A 17,497-nucleotide genomic window follows, 5' to 3' on the forward strand; every position below is an offset into this window, starting at 1 on the left:
AGAAGACGAAAGCAAGACCACACACCCAAGGTCATCCAGCCAGCAAGCCCAGGGGCTGAGATCTGTGGCCCCTCCTGGGGCAGTTCAGCTGGAAGTTCAGGCGAGGACCTCCCTGCCCTGCTGCCGGTTTGAAAGAACCAGGGTTTAGAGCCAAGTCTGGGCACCGGGAGATACACGCGCTCTGAGGCATCTGGGCTGGTGGTTTACATAACACGACTTAATGGGGAAGATTGCAGCGCAGAGACCACAGGCATGCTAACAAGAGCAGCGTTTTAAATCCCCAATTAAATGTTAATCTGAGAGTTGTTGGAGAGGGAAGGATCCTAATGGTCCATCTGCAGAGACCGCAGAGCTGGCTGGGCTCTGGAATTCAACTTCCCACATTCAAATTCCAGTGCTCCACCGACTGCAAATTACTTAATCCGTCCGTGCCTCAGTTTCCTTCCTTGTGAAACAACGTCTACCCCAAGGGGTTGCTGTGAGAAATAGGTGTTACTGTCCACGTGAAAAGTTTAACACAGTGCTAGGCACACAACACGGGCTTGGTGATGTCACTCACATCATTATTTTCTTCTATGTTTTTTTAATTAATCAATTTATTTATTTGTTTATTTTTGGCTGCGTTGGGTCTTCGTTGCTGTGAGCGGGCTTTCTCTAGTTGCAGCGAGCAGGGGCTACTCTTCATTGTGGTGCACAGGCTTCTCATCGCGGCGGCTTCTCTGGTTGCAGAGCACGGGCTCTAGGCGCACGGACTTCAGTAGTTGCGGCACGTGGGCTCAGTAGTTGTGGCTCGCGAGCTCTAGAGAGCAGGCTCAGTAGTTGTGGCTCACAGGCTTAGTTGCTCCGCGGCACGTGGGATCTTCCGGGACCAGGGCTCGAACCCGTGTCCCCTGCACTGGCAGGCAGATTCTTCGCCATTGCGCCACCAGGGAAGTCCCACTCACATCATTATTAAGGTGACAGGACACTGCCCTGCAGGGTCCAATCTTGGGATTGTCCTATACTACCCTTCTTAGGGGTGGCTGCAAGGCATTCTGGGACATCAGGAGTGTGGCTGGAGAGGGAGGGTCAGAAAGGGTGGTGACACAGTCAGAGGAGGATGGGGGTGCAGAGTAAGAAAAGGGAGTCAGAAGCCCAAGTCCCTGCTTCCAAAGGCGTGCGGGAGCTTGGGTTGCCTTTGTCTGGTAATGTATCCAAAGTGCCCATCTGGTGGGTGGGTCAGTGTCATGCATTTCAGGAAGTCTGTATTTGTGTCCTAAGGCTACTGTATAAGGTACCACAAACTAGGTGCCTTAAAACGACAGAAACTTACTGTCTCACAGTTCCGGAAGTCTGAAATCCAGGTGTCAACAGGGCCATGCTTTCTCTGAAACCTGTAGAGGAGAATCCTTCCTTGCCTCTCGAAGCTTCTAGGGTTTGCTGACAGTCCTTGGCTTTCCTTAAATGCATCACTCCAGTCTCTGCCCCTGTTGTCCCATGGCTATTTTCTCCTCTTCTTATAAGGAGACCAGGCATCTTGGGTTAGGGCCCGTTCTACCCCAATATGATCTCATCTTAACTCTTTATATCTGTAACATTCCTATTTCTAAAAAAAAAGAAAAAAACAAAAAGGTCACATTCTAAGGTACTGGGGTTAGGACTTGAACATGTCTTTCTGGAGGATGCAGTTGAACCCATAACACCTACTGTTGTATCTGAAGGGCCCACTCTGCTGGGTGGGATGGCACCAGGTGTTTCTGGGAAGAGGAGATTCGAGAAGTTATGGGATCAGCCTGTAATTGAGAGGTGAGTGGGACAGGACCAAGCCATACCCAGGGACCTGGGAGGGAAGGGAGGCCAGGAAACCAGAAACTAAACACTCACCATTAGGCAATGACTTAAATAAAATTTGAGGGAATTATGGACCCACATAAAAAGTATATATCTAAAAAACATTGAACGATGGGCAGATGTTTTGGGCATAATGTTAGAATAGAAACCCAGTGTATGTGCATTTGATCTCAGTTATGTTTTCATGGTGGAGGGGGGCATCCTTATCTTTTAAAATACAGACAAAATCATATGAAATGGGTGGTTATTTCTGAGAGGTGGGATTATAGGTGATTTCTCCCTTTGTCTTTTTATGTTTTTTTCTGTACTTCCTATAGGATTCATTCCATCTGGGGCTGGGGAGTCCAAGGAAAGGGGCTGAGTTTGCCCCCAAATCTCCCAGATTTGCACTCCCGCGCGTTTGCTAGGATCTCAGCAGGAGAGGTCGGTGAGAGAAATGACGGAGGCTGAGGCCTGTGAAACCTGACCTGGCTGCAGGGCGGGGTCCTGGTATCAGAAGTGGGGTCAGCCCCAGCGGCACCATCTCTCCTGGGCAGTGGACATGCCCTTAGGCGGGCCGGTGTTCCTGGGCGCTGATGTGAGGAACAGCAGTGTCCCAACCATTCAGGTATTTAGACAGGAACTTGCACCCTCCTTGCTGCCAGGAGAGGGGGATGCCAAGGTGCCCTGTGTCCAGTCAAGTAGACAGGACTTCAGAAGAGGGCACTGGAGTCCTACTAGTGTGGCTGAGGCCAGACCATAGCTATGGATGGATCCGTATCATCAAGAGCCAGCATGCACTGGGCACCTGCTTTTGTTCAGCACTGTGGAGCATTACGTTATTTCTTCCCGATCGCCTTGCGGTTTGGGCACTGCACTCGTCACCATTTCACACCTGAGGAGATGGAGGCCACTGGACTAGGGTGCTTCTTGAGGGGCAGAGGCTGGAAAGACTGCAGCCTGGTGGGCTCTTAGTTGCTCAGGGGCCATCCACAGCATGGAGATCCCAGCCCCCTCGCGGCTCCCTGGTGGCCCTAAGGTACTGACAGTCTCTCCACACAGTGAGCCCAGGGCCAGGAGACCCACCGCCCATCACACAGGGGAAGCAGGGAAGGTGGAGTCCAATGCCAGGGAGATTCATTGTGCTACTTGTTGGTCCCATGAAGTGGGACCAAAGTGGAGCCTTTGCCCCCCAACTGCTTCACAAGTCCTCTTCTGCTTGAAGCCAAACTGCAGTGGACAGGCACTGGGTTTGCCTGCCTAGGTTCCATGCTCCCTTTTTCTGCCAACAGCAAAGTTTCCCTTACTGGCTGTAATCCTGGAGGACTTGTTAATCAAAGTGCCTCCCCTCCACCTGGGGCAAGAGTCTCAGGCCGGGCAAATAGCTATCCCCAGAGCTTAATGTACATTACAATATCTGAGCTGCCCTCCTCAAGGCTCAATATTAAATTATACACAAAAAAAGGGAAGCGAAGCAATAGCTCACACCCAACCAATCTTTCCCAAAAATATGCATAAAAACAAAGCACAAGACATAGATGTGTTTAGTTTGGAATTACCAGTGACCACGGCAAAGCGAAATTATTTGTTCTTTGAAATGTACAATTAGAGTTGTTTTAACATGTGTTTTTGGTGGCTGGGTGTGGGTTTCTAGATAGTTTGAAACTGAAGTCTACTGTTTGGCCCATCAGCTTTAACCCAGTTCTGATGGGCTCCACTTTCCTTAACAGCAAACCACGGGTACTGAAATGAAAACCAACTTGCCAGGGGGTGAGAGTGCCTGGGCTTTTACAGCTGATGTTTGGGCTTATTTTTTCTTCCACAGTCTCACAATACTTTTGCATTTCACCTGCCTTTTGCAGGGGAGGTCAACTTAAAGTAACCACTGAAATCTCAGAAAAGGTAATAACCCTGTGATCGAGCGACTGGCTGCATTTTCCTGTAAACCCCACCCCAAGCTTTCAGCGACTGTAAAATGCCTGTTTGGGGCAATTCCAAGATGTATCCATTTCTGACACTGAGGGTGATTAGGGGCAGCCTGACTTCCTAAAAAGTCAGATTTCCAGGTTACGTGTAAAGAACTAAGGCCAGTCCCATTCCGGGCATCCATTATTGCTGTGGACAGGGGCCCGGGGAACAGAGATTAGGGTCCTGAGCTTCCAGAATCCTGTAAGGGCTTCAGCAGAACATGGAATCACTTGGAATTTGCGTATTCGTCGCCAGAGAGCTTCTCAGAGTGTTTGCGGCCAGAGCTGCTGGAGTTCATTATTAAGAGGGTGAAACATATTCCCTGTCTACACAGATAATTTGCTCAGAAAGTTCTTTTCTTCTTTTTTTTATCCTACTTAAGTATTAATACAAAGACAAACTTCTCTCTCCTCCAAATTCTGATTTAGAAGAACTAAATGAATGAGCGTGCATTTACTATGTTTTTACATAACTTCCTATCATTTCAACTCAACGATGGAAATACTTCTTCATTCCAGTGTTCTTCAAGGGGCGTTCGGTGGGTGCCAACAATGTGCCAGGCACTGTTCCCCATCCTGGGGACACAGTAAGGAACAAAAGGGGCCTGGCGTGGCCCTCGTGGGGCTGGCATCTAATCGGGCAGTGGGGTTGGGGGAGCACAGACAATAAATAAGAAAACAAACAAATAAACGATGAGAAAACGACTCAGGGCGATAGCGCTATGAAAAGAAGAAAAGATAGCGACTGGGAAGGTGGGGTTGCCAGATGAGGTGTCCCTGGAAGGCCCCTCCAAGGAGGTGACACTGAAGCTCGCTCCTAAAAGATGAAAAGGAGCAGCTGCGTGATGATCGGGATGAAAGGAACCTGAGTAGGGGCTCAGCAGGTGCAGAGACCCTAAGACAGAAGGCAGTTTGGCCCGTGTAAGAAACTGAAGGGAAATCAGAATGTCTGGGGCCGGAGAGAGCGATGGGGAGTCAGAGAGGTGGGCAGGCCAGCTCACGGGGTGCCTGAAGACCTTGGGGGAGGCTGTGGTCAAGTTGAAGGGCTTTGGGAAGCCAGGGGCAGGTTTGGGGTTCAAAAGGCTCTCTGGCTGCCGAGTGGAGGACGGGAAGCAGTGGTGAAGGCTGGGGTGCACTGGTGGAGATGGGGAGAGGTGGGACTATTTCCAGGTATGCGTGGAGGCAGGAGGGTCAGGACCTGTCCGTGGACTGGACGTGGGCACTGCAGGAGTTTCCTGAGGCTGCCACACAAAATACCACAAACTAGGGCTCAAAACAACAGAAATCTATTCTTTCATAGTTCTGGAGGCCAGAAGTCCAAAGTCAGTATATCGGCAGAGCCATGCTCCCTCTGAAGGCTCAGGGGAGCCTCCTTCCTGCCCCTTCCAGCTTCTGGCGGCTCCCGCTGTCCTTGGCTTGTGGCCGCATCCCTCCGGTCTCTGCCCCATCTGTACAGCATTCTTCCCTGTGTCTTCTGTGTCTGTGTCCAAATTTCTCTCTTCTTCTAAGGACACCAGTCACTGGATCTGGGCCCACCCTCAGCCAGGATGACCTCATTAATCGCTTCTGGGAAAACCCGATTTCCAATACCACATTCACAGGTACCGGGTGTTAGGACTTGATTGTATTTTTCGAGGGGGACACAATTCAACCCAAAACAGGGGATAAAGAGATGACTCCTGGATGTGTGGTCTGATATGAGGGGATGAAGGGACCTGGGGAGGGGGACGGAGACTGTGGTGGTCGGGGCACCATGTACTGTTGCAGGGTTGTTCACTCTACAAGAAGGAAGTGCTGTCTGTGCTCCACAAGGCTGGGTAAGAGGTGGACAGCTGGACAAGGGCACATAGCAGTGGCCTCCAGGCTGGTCCAGAGCTCGGGCTCCATCCTGAGACCAGTGGGGAGCTTGGAGTCCAGCCCAGGAAGGACACACCTGGATCCACGTCATACCAATCTCCCTTTGACAGCCATCTTTAGTTAAAAGCTAAAATACTAGATTTTTTTTAAAAAAATCTTTGCGTGAGATGGAAACGCCTGGTCCAAAGTAGGCGCACACACAGAATATTTGTGGAAAGAATGAATGGGAGAACGGAGCCTGTTGGTGACGTGAAGCCAAGGGAGTCGAGAAGGCTTAACTCTGAGGCCAGAGAAAGGAGGTCGAAGATCCCAGAGGAGAGAGGGGACGGAGCTTGGAGGAGGAGCTAGAGAGGGGGCTCTGGGCCAGGGGATGGGGGGGCTCTGGAGCACGGGAGGACCCCACAGTCCCAGGTCACATGCTCTGAGGATGTGGGTACTCGCTGTCTCGGGGATGGGGGTGGGAGCGGGGCTGTCACCCCGGAGCGGGAGAGGTCGGGGCCAGGCCAGCGAAGGCTCGGCAGGGCCACCAGGGGGAGGGAACAGAGCTGATTAAGGAGGAGCCACGGGCGTGTCCAGGGGGCGTGTATTCCCTGCGCATGTCTGGGTCTTTTCTCCAGCAGCTCTTGGGGTCAGTGAAGGTGCATCCAGCAGCTGAGCCTTAAGAAAGCAAATGGCCGAGGTCACGGCTGCTAGAAGGCAAGCAGCACGGGAGCTGGGGAAAGCAGAGGGCGCCGGCTGATGGGGGAGAAAATCTCTTAGCGACGGCAGGCATGGCCAGGGCTGTGGTCTGTCAAGGGGTCTCTCCCAATACCCATCCTCCCTCCTCTCTGTTCTAGAACCCTTATTTCCACTGGGCGCTTGGTCGTGCAGGCGGCGCAGCCTCTCCAGCCTCCCTGGCAGCTGGTGTGGCCACGGCTTGGGAGCAGAAGCGATGTGTGACTAGACAGGAAGGGCACTGCCGCCTGCCCCCTCTCTCCTTACCTGGTAGAAATGCAGGCCTCCCCGGTGGACACGGGACGGATGTGCGACTCCAAAAAGGGGACAGAGATGTGAGAGTGGGACCCATGGCGTCAGTGAGGAAAGAGCAGTGGCCGGTGGCTGGAGATGACATCCACCGGGAGGCGATGAGGGTCAGGGGAGCCCCCAAGGACAAGGGGCTTTGGCCGGAGGAAGGAGGAACCATGATCTAGAAGCAGCATGGGCTTAGGACCTGCCACCAGGAAGGCTGACATTCAGGTGGAGACCAAGGTTATCAGGGACGGGAGGAATGGGTTTGGCACAGGACTTGGGTGGCCAGTTTAAACGGACACCCTTAAACTTCCTCCTTCACCCCTGCTGGCCCCTTAAAGCCCTCTTCCTGGTCAAGTGTGTCCCATCAGCTTCCACCTGACCAATCACCTTTCTTTTTGCCCAAAGGCCAATTCAGGATAACCAAGGATGTGAACAGAATCCTTTTTCCCTTCAAGAAATTATATCCCTGTTAGTCAGGAACACAATATCTGAAACTGCTCTTGAGCATCCTTTAATAGGTCCCCAAGTACCGAAGGGGTGCGTTTCAGAGGCTGAAATTTCAGCCACATCACAGCCAGCCTACACCAGGCCTGATTATTATGCTGCCCCCTGAACAAATTTCATTACTGAGCAACAAACACACTTGCGGAGCTAGTTTACATTGTCTTTGCTTGGCTGACCTTGTACGCTATTGAGTCGGAAAATGTGATTTGCATTGTAAGGCCTCTTAATAATTTGTTGTTTTTTGAAACGAGGGACTTTTCCATTGCAAGTGAGACAAAGAACACCATATTTAGCACAAAGAACACCTCCATCTATTTTGAAACAATTTTCATTAGCTAAGTTTTTCACTGTAAAGGGGATTTAAATTTTATTCTAAAAACAGTCTGCCACCCACCCACCTACAACACATATTTATGTATATTCCTCCATAAAAAAGGCCTGGAAAGATACTAATAATAATCGTTGCTCTTGGGAAGAGGGAAGGATGTTTAGGGGGAATAAAGGGTATTCTGCTTCTCTGCCATATTTCTTAAGAATGCTGGGTGAGCTGGGGCAAATGTTATGGGTTGAACTGTATCCCCACACCAGGATTCGTGTAATGAAGTCCTAACCCCCAGCACCTCGGAATGCTACCTTCTTTGCAGAAAGGGCCTGTACAGAGTGATGGAGTTAAAATGAGGTCATTAGGGGGGACCCTGATCCAGTATGACCCGTGTCCTCATAAAAAGGGGAAACGTGGGGCTTCCCCAGTGGCGCGGTGGTTGAGAGTCCGCCTGCCGATGCAGGGGACACGGGTTCGTGCCCTGGTCCGGGAAGATCCCATATGCCGCGGAGCGGCTGGGCCCGTGAGCCATGGCCACTGAGCCTGCGCGTCCGGAGCCTGTGCTCAGCAACGGGAGAGGCCACAACAGTGAGAGAGGCCCGCGTACCGCAAAAAAAAAAAAAAAAAAAAAAAGGGGGAAACGTGGATGAAGGCTCACAGGGAAACGATGTGAGGACACAGGGGAAGACCAACGTCCGCAAGCCAAGGAGAGGGGTCTCAGAAGGAACCAACCCTGCCACATCTGCTGTCCCTCCATCTGGGACGTCCAGCCTCCAGAGCGTGAGAGAATCCATTTCTGTTGCTTAAGCCCCCAGAGTGGGGGGCCGTGTGACACCCCCGGGACCTAACACAGTGAGGCACGGCGGGTCCAGCGTCCTCCTCCATGAAGTGGGGCGTCCAGGTTGCCCTAAGCTGGACACGGACCCTCGGTGCCCCAGCTGCCTCCACCAGCCTCCACCCAAGCTGCTGTCAACGCCGGCCCCACCCCCCAGCCCGGAATCAGTCCCCCTGTCTGCACGCCATGCCAGGCGGTTTTGGAGGGATTGTGACCATCAGATCTCACGCTGGCGCGGCACCATACCTCAGTTCCCCTGTTCTGTCCTCAAAAGGCCCCCTAGCCCTCGGCACTGCTGGCCAGCCCTCCGGTGTCCCCACCGAGATCCTACAACCCCACACTGGCCCCCGCCCTCCTCTTTCTCCAGGGCATCCAGGCCTCCGCGGGGCTCCTCCTGGGCGTGTCCTGCCCCAGGGCCCACCCCTCTCCCCTCCGACCCCCTCCCCCTCCCCTCCGACCCCTCCCCGCTGCCAGCTCCCTGGAGGCCCAGTGAACCCAGCCCTCAGGCCCAGCCCTCCCAGCCTTCCCGCTCTGACACCCCTCCTTCCTCTGCAAATACCCCTCCTCTGTTTTTCACAGGCTTCTGCCCCTCAAATCAGCACCAGCCACATAGGTAATTTTCAATTTTCTAGTAGCCACACTTTTAAAAGGTAAAAAGAATGAAGTGAAATTATGTAATTATACATTTTGATTCATATTTAATGGTAAACTTATTTAACCCAAGAGATCCAAAATATGGCCACACACAATCAATATTTTTAAATTATTGAGAGAGTTCGCATTATTTTTGAAAGAATGTGCAATGATACTCGAAATCAGGTGTGACAGCACATCCCAGTTTGGACACAAAATTTCCACCAGAAATGCTCGATACGGCCTACCCCGGTGGCACAGTGGTTAAGAATCCACCTGCCGATGCAGGGAACACGGGTTCGATCCCTGGTCCGGGAAGATCCCACATGCCGTGGAGCAACTAAGCCCCCGTGAGCCACAACTACTGAGTGCACGCACCGCAACTAGTGAAGCCCGCGCCCCTAGAGCCCGTGCTCCATAACAAGAGAAGCAACCGCAGTGAGAAGCCCGCGCACCACAACATAGACCCAACGCAGCCAAAAATTTTTTTTAAGTATAAAAAAGAAATACTCGCTATGTATTTAGGTTTTATAAAATTTACAGTTGAAAAAGACATGCGAGCACTTACCCAAGTTGTTCCAAAACCTAGACGTGTTCTAATAACTGAATTGAATTTTAGTTTTTAAATTTAATTTAAAATCATGTTTCTCAGAAAAGGGACATTAGGTAAAAATGAAGAGAATCCGAATCAAGTATGGACTTTAGTTAATGATGATGTACCAAGATGGGTTTCTTAATGTTACAAGCGTACTGCACTCATGTAAAATGCGAATGACGGGAATGGGGCTGGTGTAGATGGGGACTCTCTGTACTATCTCCCCAACTTTTCTGTAAATCTGAAACTCTCCTCAACTCTCCTCAAACTCTCTCCTGCAGTCTCACTCCTCAGAGGGCCCCTGTGGCCAGAGCTGTGAGTTCAGACCTAGTAATACACACATGCAAGTTCACATAGTGACTTTTGTTTTTCACACCGTTTGCAGAGCCTACTCTTTTGTTTCACGCAACATTAGATCCGAGTCTTATTAACGCCGCCGCCTCAGTGCCGCTCATAAGAAGCCCCTTGCCCCCTCCCCGGCCGCCCACCCCGTGCGTGCATGGCCTTGCCCAGCCTCGCCCGGAGGGCTCTCCAGCTCCTCCAGCCCCTCTCTCCCCTGCAAGCCCTGTGCTCCCTCAGTTGTACCTGCTCAGAGCAACTCCAGGGCTTCTGTGCCTCGGGATATGGCCCCCCCTGCCCGAGCCCCAGGGGCTGTTCCGCCCAGGCAGCATCCCCCACCTGTGGACCCCACCCGCTCTGCAGGCAGAGCCGCAGCCACAGCAGCTCTCTGTCTTCTCCTTGCCCGTCCTCAGGGCCTTTGCACGCGCCGCTCCATTAGCCTCAACTTACTACCCACGTGTCACTTCCCAAAACTTCCCTGGACCCGCAGGCTGGGGGACCCTCCTCGCTGGTTTTCCTCTTCATCCCCCGCACTGTCGTGTCGGGGGTTTTTGTGACATTTCGTCCCTGAAATGATGTGGGTACACCGTCTGTACCCACCCACCCACCCAGCTGAGCACCTGCCCCCGTCCTGGGCACCCACCTCCACTCCCAGGCCGGGCAGTGAACCCCTCCGGGGCACAATCGGTTTTATCCTCTCCCACACTTGACCAGGGGGTTGGTGTAGATTCTTGCTAATTGCATACCCTAAAATTTCTTTTCAGGATGCAGAAAATCAACCTGAACTTATTAACCTCAGGGACAGCAGGACTGAATAGAAATGCCCCTTGCCCTCTTCTGCTCATAAAAATATCCATAAAGTGTGAGCGTGGCTACAGCCCACCGCGGCAGGCCCGGTGCTCAGCTCTCTGCCATCCTGTCATCTGTGCTCACTCCCCGCGCCGGGAATGCCTGATGCGGCTGCATTAGCCCCAGGCTGGGGAAGAGGAAACAGAGGTGCCCACAAACACACAAGCAGGGACCCCAGGGCTGGGGTCCTGGCTCCTGCGGGGGCTGGTGGAAAACAAGGAGGCAGCGCCCTGCTCTGCAGGTGGCCCCGTCCGTGCCGAGGAGACTGGGGGACCCTTAGCCGGGGCGTCGCATCACAGCCCAGCGTTTCGCGTTCTGCGTTGCAACAAGAATCACTCACATGGACTGAGACTTTCCTACGTGTCAGACACCTGAAGTAAATACTTCACCCGTGTTCCCTCTTTCTGCATGGCAAGCCTCTGAACGGATGAGGAAACCGAGCGTCTGGAGCTGAAGCATCAGCCTGTCACCTGGATTCCAGCCTGGATCTGTCTGGTCCAGCCTGGGCTCCAGCCACGGGGCACGCCGGCCATGGTCCCTGCCTTTAAGGAGCCTCGGCACAGGGGGCTGACGAACAGGTGTGTGCCTGGGGTGGAGAAGCTCCCCCGGCAGAGGCCTTCAGCAGGAAAGTGACACACGTGCGTGATTAGGTCACGCAGTGTGACTCCAAGGCCCTGCGCTGCCTTCCTAAGGCCGTGGCCTTTTAACACACTGATCTGCAAGAGGGCGCAGCCGTGGGCATCCACACAGGACCCATGCGGGCTATAATGCTCTGCTCTGGCTCTCTTGAAATTCTTGATGCTCTCGGAACAAGGGCCCTGCGTTGTCAAAATGCACTGGGCCCCGCGGTTTATGGAGCTGGTTCTGGTGGTCAGTGCTTGTGCATGCGTCTGGCAGGTGTGGCACCAGGCCCAGCAGAGGTGTCCCAGCCCTCCCTGAGCTCACAGTCATCTGAGGAGGCCTGTGATTCCCAAGTGCCCTGATCTGCACTAACAGCGGTCAGTGCTGGGAAGGTAGTGACTAGACCCCCACTGTTCCCTGTGGAGGCAGTGAAGGGGGGCAGCAGGCCCTGGGGGGCACTGGAGGGCCCAACTTGCAACAAGGTCACAGGGAAGTTCTCACTAAAGAGGTGACACTTGAGCTGAAGGATGAGAATGAGCTGGAACGTCCCAAAAGAGCATTCCTGGGTCTGGGAACTGTCAGTGCAAAGGCCCTGGGGTGAGTACAAGCTGGGCATCTTAGTCCTTTCAGGCTGCTATATCGAACACCACAGACTAGGTGGCTTAAACCACAGGCATGTCTTTCTCACAGTTCTGGAGTCTGGGAGGCCCAAGATCAAGGTGCCAGCAAATTCCATGTCTGCTGAGGGCCCTCTTCCTGGTGTGCCTTCTTGCTGTGCCCTCACAGCACCAAGAGAGAGGGGGCTCAAGACTTCCCCTTATGGTAAGATCACTAATCCCATCCTGGGGGCTCCACTCCGATGACCTCATCTAAAACTAATGTCTCCAAAGGCCCCACCTCCAAAAGCCATTGCACTGGGGAGCAGGGCTTCAATGTTTGAATTGGGGGCAGGCACAAACATTCAGTCGTAGCACTGGGTGTGACAAAATGTTGACAGTAAGTCAGTGTGCGTGGTGTGCCAAATGCTGACAGAAGAGAAGAGAGAGCAATCGTAGGCGAAGACTGGATTTGTAGGGCTTGGAAATGGGAAGGGTTTTAAACAGAGGGTGGCTTGCTCACATGTACCTTTTTATTACATAATATTTGATAACTACGAAAATATATGTCCTCTGAAGTATAACATAAAATGGACTCCTGTGGACCCATCTCTTCCACCAAGAACCAGAACACTGCCAGTGTCTTTATCCACCTATATCTCTTCCCTCCCTAAATTCTGTGGTTATCTGTCCCTTGCTTTTTTCAGGGTGTGTGTACCCTGAATGTATTTTCTGGTGCTTGCACTTGAGCTATACAAGTTATTATGTGCTGTGCGTGTTTTTCTGTACTTTTGTCACTCCATATTAGGTTTCTAAGTTGTGTGTCTGTGTTGTTCTGTGTGGCTGCATGTCATGCATTTTTCACTGCTGTGTAATATTCCAATATGTAGGCTGCTGCAGGTTATCTTTCTGTTCTTTGGTCTATTCCATCCATTTTCAATTTGGGGCTATTATAAGCAAGGCTGTTACAAACATTCTTGTACTTGTTGCGGGTACACATGTGCAAGAGTTATAAAATCTGCATAATGATCTATTAATGGGTTAGGAAATCACACCAGAGGAACCCAATCTGTGTGTTTTCTTTCGTTATTGTTAGAGAAATATTGATTTCAATTCAACATAATAGGGCAAACGCTAGGCATCCATCCATCATCTTTCAGCCTAAAAATTAGCAAAGCTATTGAAACAAGGCACGATTTTTTCCCATACTTGTTACATGGCTCTAGCTACCAAAAGAAAAATTAAGAAAATGTTAAAATATGAAAAGAGAAGCCTGAGATTTTTTTTTTAAGCGTATAAAACAACTGCCACAAAACCTGTCAATCCTGTTACTTATTCTGCAAAACAGCACCAGTAAGAAGGGCGTGGATGTCTCATAGCGAGAACCAATACTGTTTCCCGAATCCTCCATTTCCATAATATGCATGTACAAGTGCACATGTATATGCTCGCGCATGCGTACGTACTGGGTGTTGATGTAAAACAGATTCTGACTGTGAGCCACAGAAAATGTAAGCCACTGATCTCGTGTTGTAAACTTTTTTTTGTAAGTATCATTTTAACTTTATTTTTTGGCTGCGTTGGGTCTTCGTGGCTGTGCATGGGCTTTCTCTAGTTGCGGCAGTGTGCGGGCTTCTCATTGCAGTGGCTTCTCTTGTTGCGGAGCACGGGCTCTAGGCACGTGGGCTTCAGTAGTTGTGGCATGAGGGCTCAGTAGTTGTGGCTCGCGGGCTCTAGAGCACAGGCTCAGTAGTTACGGCGCACGGGGCTTAGTTGCTCCGTGGCATGTGGGATCTTCCCCGACCAGGGCTCAAACCCGTGTCCCCTGCATTGGCAGGCGGATCCTTAACCACTGCGTGACCAGGGAAGTCCCTGTAAACTTTTATAACGTTCATTTACAAGAGTGGTTTTACAAAGCAGCAGCGTTCCCACTAATCTTCACCTACACTTGCTACTTTTGGAATTCGTAATTTTTGCTAATCTCATGAGTGTAAAACGTTACTTCACTGGGCCTTAATTTCCATGGCCCTGACAATTAATGGGCTTGAATGTCTCTACCCAGCTTTACTTACCATTCTGTTTCCTCTTCTGTAAGATACTGTGTCTTGTGCCTACTTTTCTATTGTGTTGTCTTTAAGATGTTTGGGACTTCTTTACATAGCCTGTACATTAATCATTTGTTTGCTCTGTGTGTTGTAGGTATCTCCTCCTGGTTTGTGGTTTTCCTTTCATACCCTTTGTGGTGTCTTTGGAGTAACAGAAGTTCCTAATTTTGATGTATTTATTAGCCTGTCTCCCAGTGGTAACACTTTTTGCATCTTGTTTGAGAAATCCTTCCCTATCCTGAGGTCAAAAAGATATTCTTCCACATTCTCTTCTAAAAGTTTTAGCACTTTGAAATTTACATTTAAGTCTTTTATCCATTGGAAATTGATTTGGGGGGGGGTGGTGTGAGGAAGGGGTAGAATTTCTTTTTGTTTTCCCTGGGGATAACCAAGCAGTCCTGTCATATATCAAGCTTATAAATTTCAGAGTCAGTATCTGAGCTCTCTACTCTATTCCTTTGGTCAATTTGTTTATCTCTTCACAGAATATACAATGTTACAACTATGCTAGTTTTCCATAAATCTTGATCTCTGATACAACACTCCCCCATCCCTTATTTTTCTTCACTTTCTGACACCTTTGCTCTTTCATATAAATTTTATAACCATCTTGTTAAGATCCTAAAAAAATAAAATAAAAAGTAAAATAAAATAACCTGTTGGGATTCTGACCGGAATCCACTGTATCTATGGATCAGTTTGTAGAGAAAAGACATCTCTTGATATTTCCTACCCATGAATGTATCACTTCATTTATTTCTATCTTCTGGAATGTCTTTCAATACATTTTTATAATGTCCTCCAGATATGTCTTGCTTATTTTTATGAGATGTATTCCTAGGTAGCTTATACATTTTACTACTATTGTAAATGGTATCTTTCCCCCTCCATCTATTTGTTGCTGTTATAGAATGTAATCTATTTTTTACATTGATTTATTGTATCCAGCCATCTTGCTAAACACTCTTATTGTTTCCAGTAATTTTTCTGTAGCTTTTGACTTCTGTTTGAAGATAATCATATCATCTACAAATAGTGACCATGTTATTTCTCTTCTAATCCTTAAGCCTTTTATTTCTTATTTTACTGCTAGGACCTTCAGTAAATGTTGAGAATAATTGGCATCCACTGTGATAAGCATCTCTTATTTCTGATCCCAACACTTCAGTATTTCATTATTAAGAAATATCATTTAGGGCTTCCCTGGTGGCGCAGTGGTTGGGAGTCCGCCTCCCGATGCAGGGGACACAGGTTCGTGCCCCGGTCCGGGAGGATCCCACATGCCGCGGAGCGGCTGGGCCCGTGAGCCATGGCCGCTGAGTCTGCGCGTCCGGAGCCTGTGCTCCGCAACGGGAGAGGCCACAACAGTGAGAGGCCCGCGTACCGCAAAAAAAAAAAAAAAAAAATCATTTAATGTAGGGATTTTGGTAATGCCTTTAATCGGCATGAGGATATTTAAAACTATTTCTCTTTTGATAAGATTTTTTTTAAATTGTGAACGGGTGTGGATTTTATCAAAAGCTTTTTCTGCATCTATGAGTCATACATCACATGGTGTTTCTCACCATATGTGAACGTGGTGAGTGACATTTATAGATTTTTCTAATATTAAACACTTTCGCATTATTGTGATAGACCCAATGTGGACATAATGCATGACCTTCTTATATACTATGTATTCCATTTGCAATATTAAAAAGAAATTTTTTATTGGAGTATAGTTGATTTACAATGTTGTGTAAGCCTCAGGTGTACAGCAAAGTGAATCAGTTATATATATATACATATATGTATATACATATACTTATATCCACTCTTTTCTTTTTTCAGATTCTTTTCCCATGTACTCATACAGAGTATTGAGTAGAGTTCCCTGTGCTATACGGCAGGTTCTTACTAGTTATCTATTTTATATATTTGCTAATATTTTATTTAGGATTTTTGCAACCATGTCCATAAAATGAGATTGTCCTGTAATTTCCCTTCCTCACACTGTCCTCAAAAGGCTTCAGTGTCTCTCTCTTGTGAGGGTCCTGTCCAAAACCAGGAGGACGGGCAGGACCCTAGCAAGGTCTGCACGTGGACATCCATTTTCGTAAACATTGGAAATGTAAGCTATGTTAACATTAGTCATTTAGGAGACAGTCTCTTCCCATTCTTTCGCTGGTCCTTTTCCCTCTGACTACCTTCTATCACTGCCTCTTGCTGTGAAGTGTTGGAATGACCACAGGCATTCAGGGATCCAGCTTAAGGAGAAGGTGAGCTGGGAATTCTTTTATTTAGTGAGATATGTTCTTGTGCCTCGAAGCCACTTCCCTGTGTTGTTATCACTGGCTGAGCAGGTGGGTGGCTGGCTTCCAGGAAGACTCTAGCCTCTCACTGGACTCCCTTACCACTGTCAGGACATGAAGGCACATGTCCTGAAGGTACATGAATCTGTCCTTTGGCACCAGTCACCAGAACCACAAGGGTAGAGAAGAGACAAGACATGAGCTGCCCAGAGCTGGAGCTAATGTAGGAACTGTTGTTTCACATCTCATAGCTTATGGGTGAAAGAAACTTAACAGAGGTTTTCCAAAGCTTAATTACAACCTGAAAAACGTATGACATTATAAGGAGCTGTGGAGCTAAAAAGAAACATTTCTAAATTATCAAAAGCCAAAAATACATTCAATCAACAAAGGCGAAAGAAAGACTGAATGGCCTTTCCGTTCTTGCCATAGAAAAAGAAAATACAAAGTCTTTGTCTTATAAAAAGGGTATTGAAGCCTATACAACCCAAAAGATGCAGGAAGAAACTGCTGTAGAAGATTCAAGCTGTTGATTAATAAAAATAGTATGTTCTGGATTTTGTAATGTGTGTAATATTTGTCGACGGTATAAAATCTGTAATTTCATATGACTTTTTCTCATTCTCAATCAATATGTACTTCTATGCTAATTTTGAATTTTTCTATAAATTTGCACCCTTTTTCTTCGGAGGGTCTCACAAGTTGAATAACCTTCAGGCTCCACAAAACCTGGATCTGCCCTGGGTGACGAAGGACTCACAGAGGAGTTGGCGGAGGTGGCCCTCTCCTCTTGCTCTTTGGAGGAATTTATGTAAAATTGGAATGATCTGTTTCTTTAGACTTTAGTGGAACTCCTCTGTAAAAACACCCCGGCCTGGGTTTTTTTATTTGTTTGTTTATTTGGGGGAGTGACAGCGGTAAATTACTGTTTGACTTCTCAGTTATAGAACTATTTGTGTATGTATGCGGGATCTGTAGTTATGTCCCCTTTTCATTCCCAATATTATTAATCTCCCTCTCTTCTCTTCTCTCCCCATCCACCCACTATGCCACTCCGTTCTTTCTTTCTTTTTCTGATCGGTCTTACCAGAGGTGGATCCAATTTATTAGATGAACTTGGGCCTTGTTGATTCTGTCTTTCGAAGCTTGTTTTCTACTTTATT

The sequence above is a fragment of the Phocoena sinus genome, chromosome 15 (genome assembly GCF_008692025.1).
Source record: "Phocoena sinus isolate mPhoSin1 chromosome 15, mPhoSin1.pri, whole genome shotgun sequence".
NCBI classification, from domain to species: Eukaryota; Metazoa; Chordata; class Mammalia; order Artiodactyla; family Phocoenidae; genus Phocoena; species Phocoena sinus.